Raw genomic sequence first — 18,442 nt, forward strand, 5'->3', positions numbered from 1 at the left:
GGGGGGGGGGGGGGGGGGGGAGAGAGAGAGAGAGAGAGAGAGAGAGAGAGAGAGAGAGAGAGAGAGAGGGGGAAAGTTAGCAGAGGAAGTAAAGAAAAAAAAAAAAACTTCCATTCATAAAAAACCTGCCCTGGCATGAAAAGCCCTGACATGTTGTTCTTCTTTCTGCTGCTCGAACAAACTCACATAACCTCAAGATGTTGACGTCCTCTGCACGTCCTGCACCTCCTGGAGGAGTAAGGAGCAGTGGCACCAGCTCGGCAGGAGACTCACACATTCAAACTGACGTGAAGCTGCTCAGGAACATGCATTCTGACATTCTTGTGGTTTTTTTAAGTCTACACCGCATGAACCAAAAAAAACCACCACAGGTCGTGAAGTTCTCCTCCGAGCTCTGTGCACGAGAGCCGCACGGTGAGAGATGCTTGTTGCTTATTGAAATCCAACCGAGCTGAAGCCAGGGGGGGACAGGAAACTGTAGTTTGAGTTTGGTTTTCAGCAGAGAAGGTTTCTCCTTCCTCCTCCTCCTCATCCTCTTTCTGTCGATATCTGATTTAATCTCCAGAGCAGGTGATGCTCGACGTGTCGTTTCCTGCTCAATGATCTTTAGATGCTCACAACAGGCTGTAAATATTACATCAGCCCTGCTCGGTGCAGCAGTTTGGCTCGAGGATATCAACAAAAGTAGATCGTTAGAGTTGTTTAGTAGTTGTTTTATTACATTTAAAGCACTTTATAAACTCTGCTGTAACCTTAAAGGCCGACGTGCGGGTTCCCAAACTGGGGTCAGCACTTCTTAAAGGGTTTCACTGGGAATCTAAAGGGGTCTAAAATGGTTTACAAGATTAAAGCGGGTTACTTAGTCCAGGAGGTGGACTAACCCTGACACTAAACCCTAACCCTAACCTTAAACTTTACCTAAACCTAACCGTAAGACATGTATTCACGAATTTAAATGATTTACATTCTTTAAACTTGTGTTTTCTCCACATGAGGAAGACGAGTCCCCCACCATGTGATTGTGTAAACACATCTATCTCCCCACAACACGAGTTAAACCTGAACATAAACGCCAAGTGTTTTAACGTCTGAGAATTCAACATGAAGAAAGTGGACTTCTGAAACGTGCCACGTGTTCCAGACGCACACGTGTTGTTAATTCACACGTGGTTGACACCTTCAAAAGAAGCAGGCCGTGTTTAATACCCACACAATTCATGCACCTACACACACAGATACACTGATATGCTGACGCGGGCCGTGTTGTTACGGCCTGTTCACATGATTTACAACTTCTTTAGATCCTATAGGACGGATTGAAAATGATAGAAAGTAGACAGAGGTTGTAGATCAGCTCCCGTGTATTTCATTTACAGCCCGCACACACACACACACACACACACACACACACACACACACACACACACACACACACACACCAGGCAGTGAAATGCATTGTGAAATCTATTGTAATAGTCATCCACCACGAGCTGTAATGCAGCTTTGTCAGCAGAGAGATAAGTACTGACGGAGACAGAGGGAGACATCTGAAGTCCAGTGCGATGCTGAGGAGTGGAGTCAGAGTGCTTATTGATCAACGCTTGGCTGCGCCTGATGGATGCATGAAATGTTATTATAGCTCCAGCTGCTCCGGGTTGTGAAGGAGCGAGATGTGTCCGAAAAAGGGAAAGAGGTTGGGATGAAGAGAGAATATATTCAGAAAGAGGGGGATTCTTTATGAGACAGAAAGAGAAGGAAGGAGGTTAAAACAGGAAATGAGGAGTGAATGATTACAGTGAGTGAGTGAAGGGCGGGGGGGGATTGGGGGGTGAGGAGACCTAAGGAGCCCGAGGCCGAGGCGTCTGTGGGGGATGGTGTGATGCGACAGGCTCGTCGACAGCCACCCCTCCGTCTTTCCTCTCTCCCTCTCTCCTCCTTCCTTCTCCTCACTCGCCCCTGATAAGGCCGATGGTGACTGATAAACACGTGAAGATCTTTGTTTAGAAACCAGGGCATCACACGGGGACTTACTGGAAGCACTGGAAGCGGCAGAACATCCAGTTACGACCCTTTCCCCCCCACACTTCAACTCCAGAGAACTCCGTTTTTATCCCAGATTTTCTTTTTCAGAGCTTAAAACCTGAATCCATGATCCAAGTTCACCGTCTCCGTGTTGCCTGCACCAGAACCACCGACAGAAGAGACACTGACTCACAACAACAAGCTCGGTCTGAGCTCCATTAGTCGTATTAGGGGTTGTGAAGCACATGACTCATCTTCCGCCGTGATCGAATTGGACATTTTTCAATTTTCAAGACTCCATGTCCACGTTTGAATCAACATGCATGAGTGTAGTCCATGTCTTCTTCTCCATGAACTGTATCTCAACATGAATCTTCCACTTCCTCCCTCTGCTCGGAGAGGAAGCCAAAATATATCCTGGATATGAACGCTGCTGTGGATGAGGTCATGTGGAGGCAGAATCTGCACAGGAGCGATTGGGGGGGTAGGTGTGTGTGTTTGTGTGTGGGGGGGGTGTAGCCGTGGTGGCAAGGTCCCAGTGGTACACGTCCTCGACCAATCAGGTGTCAATCTGGACTTTTCACCTCGTTTTTACTGCATCAAATAACTGATTAAAACCAAACTCATCAGAAAACAGTGAAACTTTGAAAATCGATGGGAAAAATAACTAAAATGACAGAAACGGTCTTTTGGAAACATTAATAACGATGTTCAGTTTAGTCCATATCTGCATTGAAGAGGTGGGGTTCATGAGCTATACCGCAGCCAGCCATCAGGGGGCGATCCAGAGGATTTGGCTTCACTTTTGAGCAGCTGTCATATCGTCCATTTTTTATAAACAGTCCATGGTTTTGTCTGAAAGGAAGAATTAACTTTTAAAATATTAATTTCAAGATTTTAAATATCAGTTTGACTTTGCTCGCTATGATGTGAATAAAGTGAATTTAATGTATGTTTGTTTGGTGTGTGTGTGCATTGATGCTTTTCAGAAACACATCTTACCCATAGTGTGTGTGTGTGTGTGTGTGTGTGTGTGTGTGAGAGGTGTGTGTGTGTATATAATGGCCCTGCTGGGAACGTAACAGATTCCCATAACAAGTCCTGCTCTGCTTTGCCGAGCGATGCCAAAGCCCAAACCGGACCATGTGTGTGCAAACCTATAAATTCTTCCCCACAATGAAAACGTAACGTTTATTTATTTGTTCTTTCTTTCCAGTTATTCTCTCACACCAAATCCTGAGAGATGAGTCAGAGTGTGTGTGTGTGTGTGTGTGTGTGTGTGTGTGTGTGTGTTTGTGTGTGGGTGTGTGTGTGCAGTTCGGTGCTGAGAAGGTCGAGAACTTTCTGGAAACAAGATGGATGAGAGCAGGAAAACCAAAACAATGAGCTGAGAGACACTAAAGTGCTGAGGGGGAGAGTGTGTGTGTGGGGGGGGACTCTGGATATGAGTAGTAAATATCTCTAATCCCTGCGACCCCCCCCCCCCCACAAACACGTGCTCATGTGATCTATGTATTAATACCCACAGCTCTAAGTTTAAACATAAAAAACTTTCTGGAAACTCACATGCCTCCACACGCAGATAAATCCGGAAACGACCCCGTGACCCCGAGTGCACATGCATGTCACCGGTGCTGGTGGTGGACGCCGGGGCGTCACGCGACCATGAAAACAAACAGGACCTGCTCTCCGGCTGGAGGCCTGGTTTGTTTGGACTGTGGAGGAAGAGCAGCTTCTCTCACGTGCCACGTCGACTGGAAACTGATTCCCAATGCAAACCTTTATTGTGTTGGACGCGGAGCAGTCTGTGTGGATTTGTGCGATTGTGTGTCCCATGCCCTTGTAACTCGTTTGCTCCAGTTCCAGTTCCTCCTCTAGAGTGATTTAAAATAATCTCAACTCCCACACACGAGTTTTCTCACATCCTCACCGTGCCGCTCTGCCAGACCTGGACCCCCCGGGGTTTCCTGGTGTCCGGCCTGCGTTCAGGACCGAGGTGCACGAGTCGCGTCCAGGAGTTTGTTTCCGCAGCGAAACAATACGCACCTGAAAATAACTCCAGACACAGCAGAGCCAGTTCTGTTTTTAAAACGCAGAGAACACTTCCTCCAAAGGTCAAGCTGGATTAGGTCAAACTCGTGGCTTTAAAACACTTTGTAAAATCAGTTGTATGATTGTAAAATGCAGAATTTAACTGCACAACATCTGTTAGCAAAGACAGCAGGGTCAGTAACACGTGATATTGATTATCCATGTTGTGCTTTACACGTTTGTTTTCATCATCACGTGACAGAAGCCTGACGAACCAGCGAAGGCAACGATCTGAATGAAAAGACCAAACCAGTAAGTGTCATCGTTTCCCAGCATCTCTGTCTCTGCCCGTCCACAGTGAAATGCAGCTGAACGGGACCAGAAGGGTTTCCACACCTCAAGGCCTCAGTGAGCAGCGTGGACTCAGATGATCTGCAGCCCAGTGGATGTGTTTTTAAATGAAACGTGGACGTGTGGACGTGTGGACGTGTGGACGTGTGGACGTGTGGACGTGTGGATATGTGGACCTGTGGACGCAGCTTCTGTCCACATGAATGCTTGTGAACCAGGTTCCCACCTCCTGCGGCCGGTGCAGCGGACTGTCCCGGCCTGGTTTACACCGCACAGACACGTCGGGTGACTTCCCCGCCCGTGCTCCGCCCATGAGGAATTCCTGGCTCTGTCCAGTCAGCGCCCCAGACAGGCTCTGCTCGCCTCGGCTGAACCCCCAACCCCCCCCCCCCCCCCCTCCCCCAGCCACAGACAAGCCTCAGTGGAGGTGTGTGTTTGTGTGTGACACAGAAAGAGATCTTTATTAGTGTGTTTATGAGAGAGTGTGTACGTTTCATGTTTAATGCATGCTCCCATACACCTCCTCCTTCTTTGACTGGGTGCTGTAACATCCGCCCAGGGCCTGTTCTTCATTCCCCCAGGACACTGCACCGTTGCTGGGATGCCTGCTTGTGTATAGCCATAGTCAGGAAATGTCACTGTTGGCATCTGACGGCGGCGGGTGAGCCAACCCGAGCGTGCCTCCTAGCCACCTGCGGCCCAGCCTCCTCCGCCACAGACACTGGCTCGCTTGTTTTTTCTGCGACCTTTCCTCGGCGCTCCCCTCTGAAGCCGGGCCGTCTGGCCGGCCCTGGGCCTGTGAAAGATCAATCAGGTGAGCACAATAGCATTTATAGGGCTGTTTTTGACTGGCAGCGCTGTGGAGAAGTGGCTGCCATGCAGCTGCACCGGCACAGCTGAGCTGCCAGTTAAAACACAAAGCTGACTCTAAAGTCTCCCCCCAGACCGCCACACACACACAGACACACACACACACACACACACACACACACACACACACACACACTTAACACTCATTGAACAGTGTGACAATAGTTTTGTTGAAAGACTTGATACGGGTCATCGTAGATGTGAAAATTAACCTTTTATCACTTTAAATTGATCTTTTATATGTTGTTTTTATTATTTAATTGTCTTTTATCTGTTTCAATATTTTATTGAACTTTTCTAACTTTTCATTCTATTATCTACGTCCTATATATTGGAATGGATTATGTGTTAACCTCCATCGTTGCTCATCTGAAGCATCTATAACAATAAATGTGATCGAGAGCAGTAGTTTAAAGCCGACATAACTCTATAGTTTTTATTTATTCTCTACAAATAAACCAACAGCATGATCTTCTGAGTTTCTTCCCTCTAAAGATTGAAATATTAGACATATGTTATGTGGATAAAAGCATTTCACAAATGTAGAATTTGTATTTAAAACAAAGTTCTTTCATCTTTATTTTCAGTAGTGATTTTGATGGGGACTATTTTCAGCGGTGAATGAATAAATATATATTTCTGGTTTGGTTGAAAATAAAACTTAATTGCCCGTGTTCAGTGTGATGGAGCGACACGTCAGTGCACCAGTGTGACACTGGTTTGGTTTGAAGACTCTCTGAACAACAACAGATGTCTCTGGCACGGAGGAATACGACTTGGATACTTGTTAGGCAAAGCAAATTTACTGATACAGCCCATCATCCCACACAGAGAGGTCATTCAGTGTCGTTCACACTTCACAGGCTCGATGGAGCAGAAACGCACAAATCACATCAAAACATGGAACACCGAGTAGAGACACAGGATAAAAGCACAAGTTATAAAAAAGGCAATGACTAATTAAAGGGCTGGATTCAGTGAAACAGCACAAATGGGAGACGTTAAATGGGATCAATTGATTATCTGTGGTCTCTTTATGGTTTTTGTTGCCTTTAACTGGCACCAACTGGTTGATTCAAATGGAGGTAACCTCAATGAGACAAAATGCAGAAGTGCCTTCGTGTGTATTTACGCCATAAAAGTGTCCCTGTGTGTGAGTGGCCACCGGCACAATGTGGAGACCAAAGTGTGTTGTGGCAGACATTGTTTTGTTCTAAAAGCAGGACGGCTTCAAGGAGACACAGAAGAGCCTTGTTGACGTCTCCCTCCCTCCCTCCCTCCCTCCCTCGCCCGCCCGCTGCCCACACAGCGCTGGTTTTGTGTAAATCCTCCTATTGTTGCCACCAGGCCCCTCTTCACCCACATTTCCATTTATAACCCATTTTCCACTTCATTACCATGCTAATTTGGGAGGGCGAAAGAAAAAAATCCCATGTTATGTCATTTATAGTGATGCAGCTGGTTTATCTGTCCATACAGAGGGGTGAGCAGAGGGGCTGGCCCCGGGGCCCTCGCCCTCGCCTTCGCCTCCCCCCCCCCCCCATCAAAACTGCCTCTGTCCAATCAAAGGCAGGACGTATAGACACAGCGCCTGTTTGGTGCACAGACGATAAAGATGTCTATTATAAATCCAACATAATGGAACGTCACCGAGTCGAAACATCAAACAAAAACTGGATTAGTAGAAAGTTATTTCACGAGGGGAGCCCGTCTAATTCGGTCGGGTTCCAGCTCGTGATGCTTGTAAACTCTGTGGCGTAAACAATGCCTCCAGATCCTTCCACCAAAACACAACACACCAGTGTGTTTGGAGGCCTGGGATCAGTGGGAGCGGTGGGTGGTGTTTGGTTTATCCGGTTCTGGGAGACCTGATAACACAAGGTCACGGAGCCCGACCGCAGCCGTCCCACCTGGTCTCAGGCTGAATTCAAGACCCGATGGTTTGTAGATAAACTGACCTAAACACAATGTGCTAGGGGTTTCCATAGGATCCTGTGTGGTGTGTGGAGGAATGTTCTTCTGTCTTTTATAGCAATATCAGGATGAAAATACTGGATTTCTGAACCTCAGGGGAGTAAATACAGAAAAGCTGGTGGTAGAGTGTTGAGTAAGTCTGATGTTTATTAGAGTGAAGTGTGTAAACATGCTGAGATAAACAAAAGAGAGGCGGATGGATATTTCTGTCTTTTGGGTTTCATTCTTAGAGCCTATCGGCATCCGGCCATTATGGGGGGGGGGGGGGGGGGGGGGGGCTCCTGGTTTAGACTGGGAATTCAAGACTCGGCCGAACACCAGTTTCTTGTATCTCACTGCCCAGTGGATGAAAGGTGACCTTCTCCACCTGTGAGAAGCAGCTAATGCCCCACCTGTGTGTAACTGCCTGGTGGGTGGAGACTGACGCTGCTGCCATCCTGTGCCGCCTGGTCTCCACCAGCAGGAATGTGCCTGGCCGCCCTTGATGGAGGTGTGTGTGTGTGTATGTGTGCGTTTGTGTGTGTTGTGTGTGGAAGTGACAGCTCAGCGGCACAGAGGACGTGGTTTAAGGGCGATTACCATAAGCTGTGTGCTTGATGTGGTCCTAGTGAACAGTGTCCTTTGACACACAACATCCAGGGTAATTACAGGCTGCTTTAAAAGAGGATGATACCCGGATAGAAGCACGTATCGTTTTGTGTTCACATTTTATGAAGATATGTTTATGAAAGAATCTGCAGTTAAGTGCCAACATCTATTTTATGTGGATCTGGATGATGATCTGGAGTTTGTGAATCAAGAGTACATATTCATTATTTGTATATTTTGTATTTCGTATGTTTTGTGTGTCTGTTTGTACTGTTGTGTTTCTTTGAATACAGAAAAAAACACAACATTGAGTTTTTTAAAGCTCCGAATCGACCCCTACTCAAAATAACTTCTCTCACTGGTGACTTTGGACTTTCCCAGTGACGCCTGTTTTTAGCCCCAGAACACAATGAAGCTATGGATCATGCGTAACGAGCCCAAAATGTCCCAGAGGAGAACGTGTCCGTCTGACCACGGGACGTCCCCCGGGACAACACCACAGACTTCCCTGGAGGACAGTGAGTGGGGGGGGGGGCGTTTTGGATCGTGGCCGAACTTTGAGATTCACTCTGTTCTCTCTCTCTCTCGATCTAAACAAAAAATCATTTCCTGTCAGTTCACTGCGTCTTTTAATACAACACATGTCAGGAGAAGTTAAACAGTTTGTCCTCGGAGATCAGCGTCTTACTCATAAAGTCAATTTGTCCGGATCCGACATTTCTCACAACATTTAGATCAGAGGACCTTGACGCTGTCTTATCAGCACATTCATCACCACAAGCAAACTGCTGTGATTGAATCCACTTCCACGGTGGATAGGGTGAACAAAGATACACACATATAGAGGTTAGTCCAACTGGTTCCATACAGAAAATGAAAGCAAATAGGAAAAAGGATTGAAAACATCTGTTTATTGACCAACTTCCTGCTTGACCTTTACCCTCTTGTGCTACGTGTTCTAGTTTGACCAAACATGTCTGATCAGCATGTGGTTTAACCGCAGGTAAACAGTCTGTGTGGAGAGGAAAATCATTTATCTGCAAATAGCTGTTAATAGAGATTACCCAAACTGTCACAAGCTCTGAAAAAAGCTGGTCCGAAACTCCAACTCATTTCTCGTGTGTCACGTTCATGTCTGCACAGACTTGGTCATGATATTTGCTGTCCACACCGGAAGGGCAGTCAAATATTGTTTGATTCCCCAAGTGGCTAATTCGCCGTTAGACGATATCCGAGAGGGCCTCGAGTTTGAACCTGCGAATAAAAAGGATTTCAGCTGATTACTCCGGTCTCCTGATCCAGTGGAACCTCTTCTTTTCCTTTGTTGTTATTCTATTTTAACAATAACAGCCGGAACTGGATTTAAACCTTAAATAAAGAGAGGTGGGCGCCGGGTTGGACACGCCCCCTCGTGTCCTTCTCCCTCCGTCCATCACGACGCAGCGTGACACAACACACACAACACACACACCACACACAACGCTCCATTGAGAGACCTTGGCCCCTCCCTCCTTGTGTTGTGTTGTGTTTGCTCCGCTCAGGTAAAGCTGCGCTGATGTCACCGCGCTCGACATCAGGGGATGAAGTCAGTGGTGTCGGAGGAGTGAGATCATTTTTCCATTGAGTGCAGAGTGTGTGAGTGTGTGAGTGTGTGTGTGTGTGTGGGGGGGGGCAGTGTAAGAGACACCTCATGTGTGGCAATCAGGGGAAATGTTGTTCGCCCGCCTGTCTCTCAGAGAGCAGCTCCATTCCAGAGAGATGATGAACATGACGGTCACGCTTCACTTTCTTCTCTCTTCTTCTAATGACTTTTTTTCCACTTGTGATCCGGACCATGGACGTTTCATTCCACACGCTCCCGACACAGACTCACTGACTGGACTCATCCCAACGAGCTGAACAACAGGATCTGTGGTTCTCATGGTCGGAGGAAGGGAATCGATGGATGAAGCATCAAAAGAAGATTAAATGAAGGGAAACACACAATAATGGGATTAAAGAAATGATCTGGTCTCAATGTTTAGCTTTTTCTTTATTTGTTCACGGCTTCAATTGACAAAATACAACTTGTTAAAAACTAAAAATGGATCACGAATTTGGAAAAAACTACTAATTCGGGTGTAACCTTAAACAAAAAAATGAGCTTTCACACACACATTCATACAACGCCACTAGACGCTGTGCTTATATATTATATCACACACACTTATCTTGTCTGAGGACACTTCAGATTGGAGACTGGAGGAGCTGGGGATCGGACCAGCAACCTTCTGGTAATGTAGGCTATCGCTCACATCCCTGTAGGACGCCTCAGTGTATTGTTGATATAATAAAAGACCAAGTTTCCAATGTTGTGCGTTTGATGTGCGTCCATGTTCCTCCCCCCCTAAGATGTTTTTGGTCTTCTTGTTTTGCAGGAGTTTCATTATGGGAATATCATCTTCATCTTCATCTTCATCTTCATCTTCATCTTCATCTTCATCTTCATCTTCATCTTCATCTTCATGTCCAGTAGCAACAGTGGCTTTGTGTTGGATGAGCACACACAGCTCCTCTTGGTTAACGTCTCGATAAACTCAGTGCATGTGTGAGCGCATGTGGATATACACTGTAACAAACAATAACACAAGAATCACACTGATGACCTGTCTACATACACACACACAAACACACTACAGACACACACACACTCACACAGTTTTCACCAGTCCTGCCTGTCTTACATCATACGGTCCATGGGCACAGTTAGTCATCCTCATGTGACTTAACCTCATCTGTGGATCTTTGTGGGCATCACACACACACACACACACACCCATACAGACACACACTAACCCCCCCCACCCCCTCTACCCATCTCAGCATGACATCAGCTCGTCCTGAGTTACTCTGCCTCCCGAGTGTCCTGATGGCAGGAGATAAGGCAGGAAAGTCACTGATTAGCTGGGAATCTCGTTACACAGGGAGCAACGGATCCCTCCCTTCTTCCTGCTCCTCCTGCTCTTCCTCCTCCTCCTCCTCCTCCTCCTCCTCCTCCTCCTCCTCCTCCTCCTCCTCCTCCTCCTCCAGCACCACCACTCCTCCGCTGCCTGTCCTCAGCACACCACTGATGCCATGCATGAGTGCCTCCGAGAGGAAACGATGAGCACATGGAGCGGAAATCTGCGTAAAAGGAGGAAAAACAAACTGAAACTGAAGAAGACAAAGTAAATTGCTCTGACATCAAACTCGAATCCACAGATATTCAAGGTCCCCAGAGGATGAACCCTTGCGATCCCTCATGGAAATCAAACAGCAGCTGACTTTAGAGGGATCCCAGTTCCTGTAAATCAGAAGTTTCTTTACGTGGCCTGTCCCTCTGATGTCACCGAGCTTCCCAGCAGTGTTGCGAGGGGCGTTGTGTCTTTGCTGGTGCGTTGGGCCCATTGTCCCGGGTACAAGGAGAGCAGACGTATGCTTGAGGGACCTCCTTTTAAGACTCAATCAGTCCTTTGGTGGGGTCCACTGACCCAGAAAATGGGTTTCCACAGCCAGAGGAAATGATACTCGGTAATCACTTCACCGGCAGCACGGAGGAAGGACTGCACAGGGATCTCACACGTCGCCGCGGAACAGACCAGAATAGAACGTGTTCACAAATTGAACTTTTAACCTTGATACGCCCGAGGAGACGTAATATCTCCATCATCAAATAATCAATAGCATTCCTCAAACCGGTTTCTTTCTTAGCCGGTAATCCACACGTTCTTGTTTTTACAGCTTCGGTCGCAACATGTTTCCCACACATTCTTGCCGTTAACTTATTGTAGGAGAGCAGAGCACAGGTGTATCATGTGTCCCCGGTGCTCGATTCTCGTGGGAGCTGTGGTTCAGACGGAAAGAGACGATTAGCAAAGCCCACACTTTGTACTGTAGCTCTGATTTGATGATGACACCTGTGTGAGAGAAGAAACCTCAGTCTGGCCTCACGTAGAGCGACACTGGAAAGATAACTGAACCAAAGAGGAAACTAACTGACCCTGATCTGATCCCATGTCCATCCCCGACTCAAGCCCATCATTTCACAATTACAGGCACGTGCATGTGTCTGAACCCACGTATCACCTCAATTGTCGGTCTGACCTCAGCCTGACCCCGTCCCGACACACAGGGGCTCAGGTTTCCAGGTATTAAGGACATTTTTGGCAAAGATGATGAATCCTGGTGACTTTGACATCCCTTGTGGTGGCCCCGTGAGTTAATACCTTGTGGTTTAAGATTAGATTTCTTAAAAAAAACAAATAAAGTGCATATATCTGTTTCAATTTGGATTAATTTTAAAACCTGGCTCATCCTCCACTCTTCTTTTATTGCCATCAGCACCTCAGAGAAGAGAGAGAGTGACGAGGATCACTCAGAAGGTTGTTTCCCGTTGCTTCTCAAAAAAAGAGCAGTCAGATAACTTCACATGAAACTGTTTGGTGACCTTTCTTGCCGACTTGCATGTGAAGAAAACCCTTCCACGTCCCTGAGGGTAATAACGCCATATGATGACACGGGGCACATCTGATACGGGTGGGTCTGGTTCGGTGAAACCACGTTCCCTGTGCTATCCTGTTACACATACCATTGCATAATCAGAAGTGATTCTAAATGGGTCATTCAGGCACTTGTTATTTAAGACCGTTGGAGGACCTGTTTTGACATTCATGCCAATTGATCTGGCTCGGACTCGGTTTCACGTGGGAATTGATCGGGCGATAAAGATAGAATGATTGATTCAGAAGGCGTGGCATGCAGCAGAGAGCCGAGCTGCAGAGGCCTCACCGCACCTCCGACCTGCTTCATGAAACGAGATTTAGAAATGAAGGCAATTTGAATTATTAAAAATAAAGTTTGTTATTTAATTCTCACTGTTGAATGGGAAATTACGCAATATTCTAATTATAAGATGCATGTGAATTGTTATTATGCTAATGTTTGCTAAGAAGTTTAATACCTGGATGATGATTTGTCAGTGTTACATTCACACCCTTTTGTGCAATTTCACTGTGTTTGATAAGAAGTTTGAAATCACTTTCATGTCTGTGGGACAAATATGAGCCGAAAATCAGCAGCTGATTAGCTTAGCTTAGTTTAGCTTAGCAGAAAAACAAGTCTGGCTCTGTCCAAACTTTGAATAAAAGTCTGTAGGCACTATGCACATGTAAATAAAGATGGGGGACGAGTCTCCTTTTCCCCCCACTATCCAGAAATGAAGCCAAAAATATCCCAGATATGAACGCTGCCAGTTGCGCAACTCTTACTGTGGATACACGTTCTCGACCAATCGAGAGTCGGTCTCAATCGTGATTGATTAAAACCAAATTGAGAAACATGTGTACTTTGACCTCTTTATGACCTATACTGTAGCCGCCACCAGGGGGCGACCAAGGCGCTTTGGCTTCACTTTTGAGGAACTGGCATGTCGTCCATCTTTATGCACAGTTCATGGTAAAGCTTACTAACAAACGTATTGTTTATGATTTGTATTATACGTTTTCTTCAAGACATTTTGAATATATTCCCGCTCTGGTATAAAATGTCCCTTTGAAAAAATATGCTTTAATTTGGACTTTATCTATTTCTTAACTCTCAGCTTGACAGAGATTGTTAAAAAAACACCAGGTGCCGGCCGGAGTCCGCTCTGTGACCGGGACAGCACCTGAGCGAGAGGCTGTTCCTGGAGAACGTAAAGGAGAGCAGATGGTGGAGGTGATGAACTGAGAGGAGGCGATAAGCTTTATGGTGACGTCCCCGGGCAACACGCTGCTGCTCAGATAAAACTCTGGACGCTCTGTTTGGTTTGGGTAAATATTTTGGAGGCTGGTGACCTCACGCCCTCGTTGGTCCCATTCGGTGTCGCTGCTAACGAGCGGGGAGTTGAGCGATCAAGCGCCTCGCTGGGGTTTTACTGAGCTCGTCGTTTGCTCCCTGTTTCCAGAAATGGTTCTCCTGAGAGGAAATGGGAGGTTTATGACCTGAGCTCTGATTCAACCAGTCACCGATCATGTTGCAGTCACACACGCCCCCATGAGGTCGTTTCTGGTGCTGCAGGATTCTCCTCTCCCCGGGCCTGTAGTGTTTGTGACGTAGGTGGAGCAAAGGTCAGAAAGGTCATAGAGCAGCGTTTAAACCGAAGGAGCAACTTCTTTCTTACTTGTATGCAGAGCAACACTTTAAAATCCACAAAACCTCAAACAGGGGGAAACAAATACTGCAGAGAACTTTGAGTATTGTTTGATTTGTCTCATGAGGCTGAAAGAACACGACCTGTTTTTTTATGAGTGGAAAAGAAAACAGTCAACAGTGAGTCACCAGCGGACACAAAAGGTGTCAGCTCGTGTATCATGGCCAGTGTGTAATCGTGTTTGCTTTTCCGTGACTGTGAAGCCGTCACAACGCGATGACACAACAGGAAGACACACACGGACCGAGACAATAAAAGAACAATTATTTTTAAATGAAGAGGACAAGTAGAACTAGGATGGCAGACAGTAGAGAACAGCCCTTCTCTGAGGCCCAAGCCACATTCTTTTCTCAGCTACACATTGGTGGTAGGTACAGGTTTATTTTTATATTTATTATTAAAATTTTTATCATTACAGCTTTATTTGTTACCATATAGCGCCTAAAAACAGCATAAACCCTTATATATACCATTTATGAAACCAAATCCACTACATCCACATTTTTATTTGACTTCTCAGTGTAGGAACGTTACAGATGTAAATAATAATGACAGGATTCACGGCTCTATTCCTTTTATCAGCTGGGGTTTCAGTGTGTAGCTGTAGTACAACCAGCAAACTGATACTTAAAGTATTCACAGGTAAAAGTACTCATTATGTGTAATGACCCCTTTCGGAGTGTTTAAATTATGGAGCTCTAAAGGTCCTGAAAGGTTTTATGTGCACAAACAGTATTTTGTTCAACAACAGGAAACATAATGTGTTGTTGTACTTCAGAGGTCACGCCTGTTGGTTTTGTTGTCGGATTACACAATTTATTGATGATGTCATCACATAAATCTCAGCAGGGCTTTAACTGCGTGAGGTCGAGTACCTCCTCTGTGGGCATGAAGGGATTTTATATTCATATGCATCATGTTTTAAATAAGTTAATCCGATTTCGTTTGTAAAATATAAGAAGCAACAAATTTGTCAAAAATGAAAAATACCTGTTTAATATAAACAGATTAAGGGGGGTCATGGGGATACTCATCGAATATGTGGTAACACTTTTGCACCAAGAGGATCATCAGGGAACAATTTGAATACACATTGTTTTTTTGCCATTGGAGTGTTGTGATAATCACCACTAGGTGGCGGCAGTGAGCCGCTGTTGTTTTCAGCTCTGGAAGCCAGAAGAAGCTCAGAGGGATCAGCGCTCAGACGAGATGTGAAATCTAAAGTTTTAATGACACAATTTAAAAAGGTTTTCAACAAATCTCACAGAAAAACAGCACTGGATTAAAAAAATGAAAAATACATAACACAGTGACTGAAATAAAAATTAAAGAATTAGGGGAAATTCTGTTTAAATTACAAATCAAACTAATAAGAAAGTTATTGTAAAACCACTCATACAGAAAACAATCTAGGCATTGTGATGTTTATAATAAATTAAAACAAAATATATATAGTATTAAAAAACACGATAATTGGTTAATTATACCCAGTGTCAATAGACTCAGTTTATTCTTATTATTCTCATGTTTCTTAAACTTCAATATTCTTTAATATGCGTCAGTCATAACATCTCAAGTTTCACCTTTGAGCACAAATGAAGTTAGTTGTATAAAATATATTTATTCAGTTTAGGTAAACATCTCAACAGGAGATACATAAAAAAAGCTTTTCTACATATATAATCTCTTCTTTTATGATTTGAGCGCTAATGCGAAACTCAAAGACTTTAAATGTCTTCATTGTTCACCTATCACTCCTCTTCTTATATTAATTATTAATTTATGGACTGATATGAGGAGATATTATCTTCTATTCCAACGTAACAACTATTCACTGTGCTTTACATTAGACAAGATAAATAAAAGCAGCCCGAGACGATCTAAACAGACAAATACATAAGAGTTAAAATGAGTCAAATGTAATAAAATTTGAGAATAAGCTAAAACAGGATTATTAAACTGATTATTCTAAATGATTCAGAGCTTTATGAACCAATAGGAGCATTTCAAAACATCAAGCCTGAGTTTTGCTTGTGCTCTGCTCACAACGAGTCATAAACAATCATCCAAAGTGATTTTAAAACTTCTCTAAAAGCTTCATGAAGTCTCATCTTGATCCTCGGACTCGGCTCGGAGCAGCAGATCTAACGGGAGCTGAGGTCGAGCAGCGTCTCGATGGAGTTAACTTCTCCTCTCTTCTGTTTCTCGTCCCTCAGATGTTCCAGATAACGCGTCTCGTCTTGAAACTCCAGATTAAGAAGTGAAAAGCATGAATATTGCCCCCCCCCCCCCCCCCCCACCCGCTCCTCCACAGTGCCTGAAGCAGTTACCTTCAGCACAGAGGAGAGGTTTCATGGTAGCAGATATTCTCCCTCTTGCCCACTTGTTTGACCTCTGGGGGAAATCCAGACAATCTGGTAATGATGTCACTTTTCCGAGCCCATCAAGACCAATCAGTGTCCCGCACAAGGACACGTGCACACAGGCACAGACAGACGCACACAAACACACATGTGCACGTGCACTCACACACCGTGATTAAGAAATAGACTTACATAAACAGAGTAATACAATATCTTAAAAAACCCATTTGGAGCGAGCACTGAAATAAACCTTTGGCTTATTGCATTTGTCAGGTCGCTCACACTGATTGGTCCGTCTCCTGCCTTCTCCCCGAGACGTTTTATTTTTCCCTCAGACTGATGAAATATTGTTCAAGGGGATGAGTGAGATTTCTCCTGGTCTGACACGCAGGGGTTGTTAGAGAGAGGTCGGGAGGAGGTGCAGCGTCCGAGGGGGAGCAGAGGCAGGTAATAACCAGGAGCTCCCCTCTGGATCAGGCCTCAGCCGGAGCAGGTTTCCACCGGGCCCTCTCCTCGGAGCGCGGGGGTGTAGAGTGACCGTGACCCCGTCTCTCATCCGCGAGACACATTGACAGAAACACTATTTCTCTCCTTACAGTCGAAGGCAAAGCTCCCAAGTATTCTTTCCCCTCTAATGAGAAATGTGAGAAGCACAGAGAGGACGAGGAGGGAACTGGGGCCAGCAGAGTTTAACGGGGAACACTGGGAGGGGAACGTTTGAATGCTTATCAAATAATTCCCAATATTTGTGGTTCTAGTTTTTTCTTTGGAGCCCAGAATTTCCCATTTCTGAATAAATCAGACGTGATGCTGCTGCTCAGGACAAAGAACAATATATACATGAACGTATAAAGTGTTTCTAGCAACAAAGATGTCACTGAAAGTTTAACCTTTATGGAAAGTGACATTTTCCCTCTACCATTTATTGTTTGATGTTAAATCAATTCCCGATGGAATCAAAATAAAGACCAGCCTGTAATGATGCATAGATTATTAAACTCTTTATCCACTTTAACATTAACTTTTATAAAGTTGTCTGAATTGAATTGAATTGCACTGTCTGATGCTTTTCCTTTTTCTCTGGTCGCTCAACAATCCACCTGCAAAGAGACGGAGATCCATCGGGTGTCAGAGGTCGTGATTTAGTGAGTAAAACTTAAATAAAAAGTTTAATAATATTCTCATAAATCAAAGTTATTGTTAATATTTGAGTTTATTACAACTCCTGGATACGAAGCGTCCTCCCCTGTTGACAGAGGTCATCACGTCTCACCTGATCTCAAATCTCTGAATTGATCCTTTTACTGCTCGAGTGTAAATCCTGCTCCGAACCTCGGGTCCTGCTTTAAAAACACGGAGCCAGCGATTCTCTTTTGTTTTTCAACATGTTCATTGATTTCTCAGAGAACGATTCATGGATCTTAATGGAAGAAAACTCTGAAATGTTCAGGGGACTGATATTTAATATATATGTGTGACAGTTGGTGCAGATCCAGGTGAAATACAGATCTAGTGAATGTAAATGTGGTTTCATAAGGAGACTGTGTAACTCTACTTTGTGCCCTTCTATATATTATTATATTAATATCTCCAATCTAATGAAATATTCTGTATACTGTCAATACACGGTCACATGTGGGGCTGATGTCTGATTGAGTTACACACAAGTTAGAGGGGAAATTAAATATGATTCTCCAGAGGAATAAATGACGACGCTAAACAATGCAACACTGTGTAACAGCAAAAAAAAAAAAAGAGGAGAAGTGGCTTCGGGTTCATGCACTTGCATCGTGCGCTCTGTTTGCATCCGGCCAGACGAGGAATGTAGATTTACAAGCCTGCGCAGCCGTGCAGATGTGGAACCAAAGAGCAAGTGTTATGGTGTATCCCCTGGTGAGTGAGTCCGCTGTCTCCTCTCCTCGGCTCTCTGGCCTTCCACCTACCCAACACACACACACACACACACACACACACACCTCCTCCCCTCCCTCCACCCCGTCCACTTCACCTCTCCACTGTCCTCCCCCCCCCGTCC

The sequence above is a fragment of the Platichthys flesus genome, chromosome 20 (assembly GCF_949316205.1).
Source record: "Platichthys flesus chromosome 20, fPlaFle2.1, whole genome shotgun sequence".
Classification (NCBI taxonomy): domain Eukaryota; kingdom Metazoa; phylum Chordata; class Actinopteri; order Pleuronectiformes; family Pleuronectidae; genus Platichthys; species Platichthys flesus.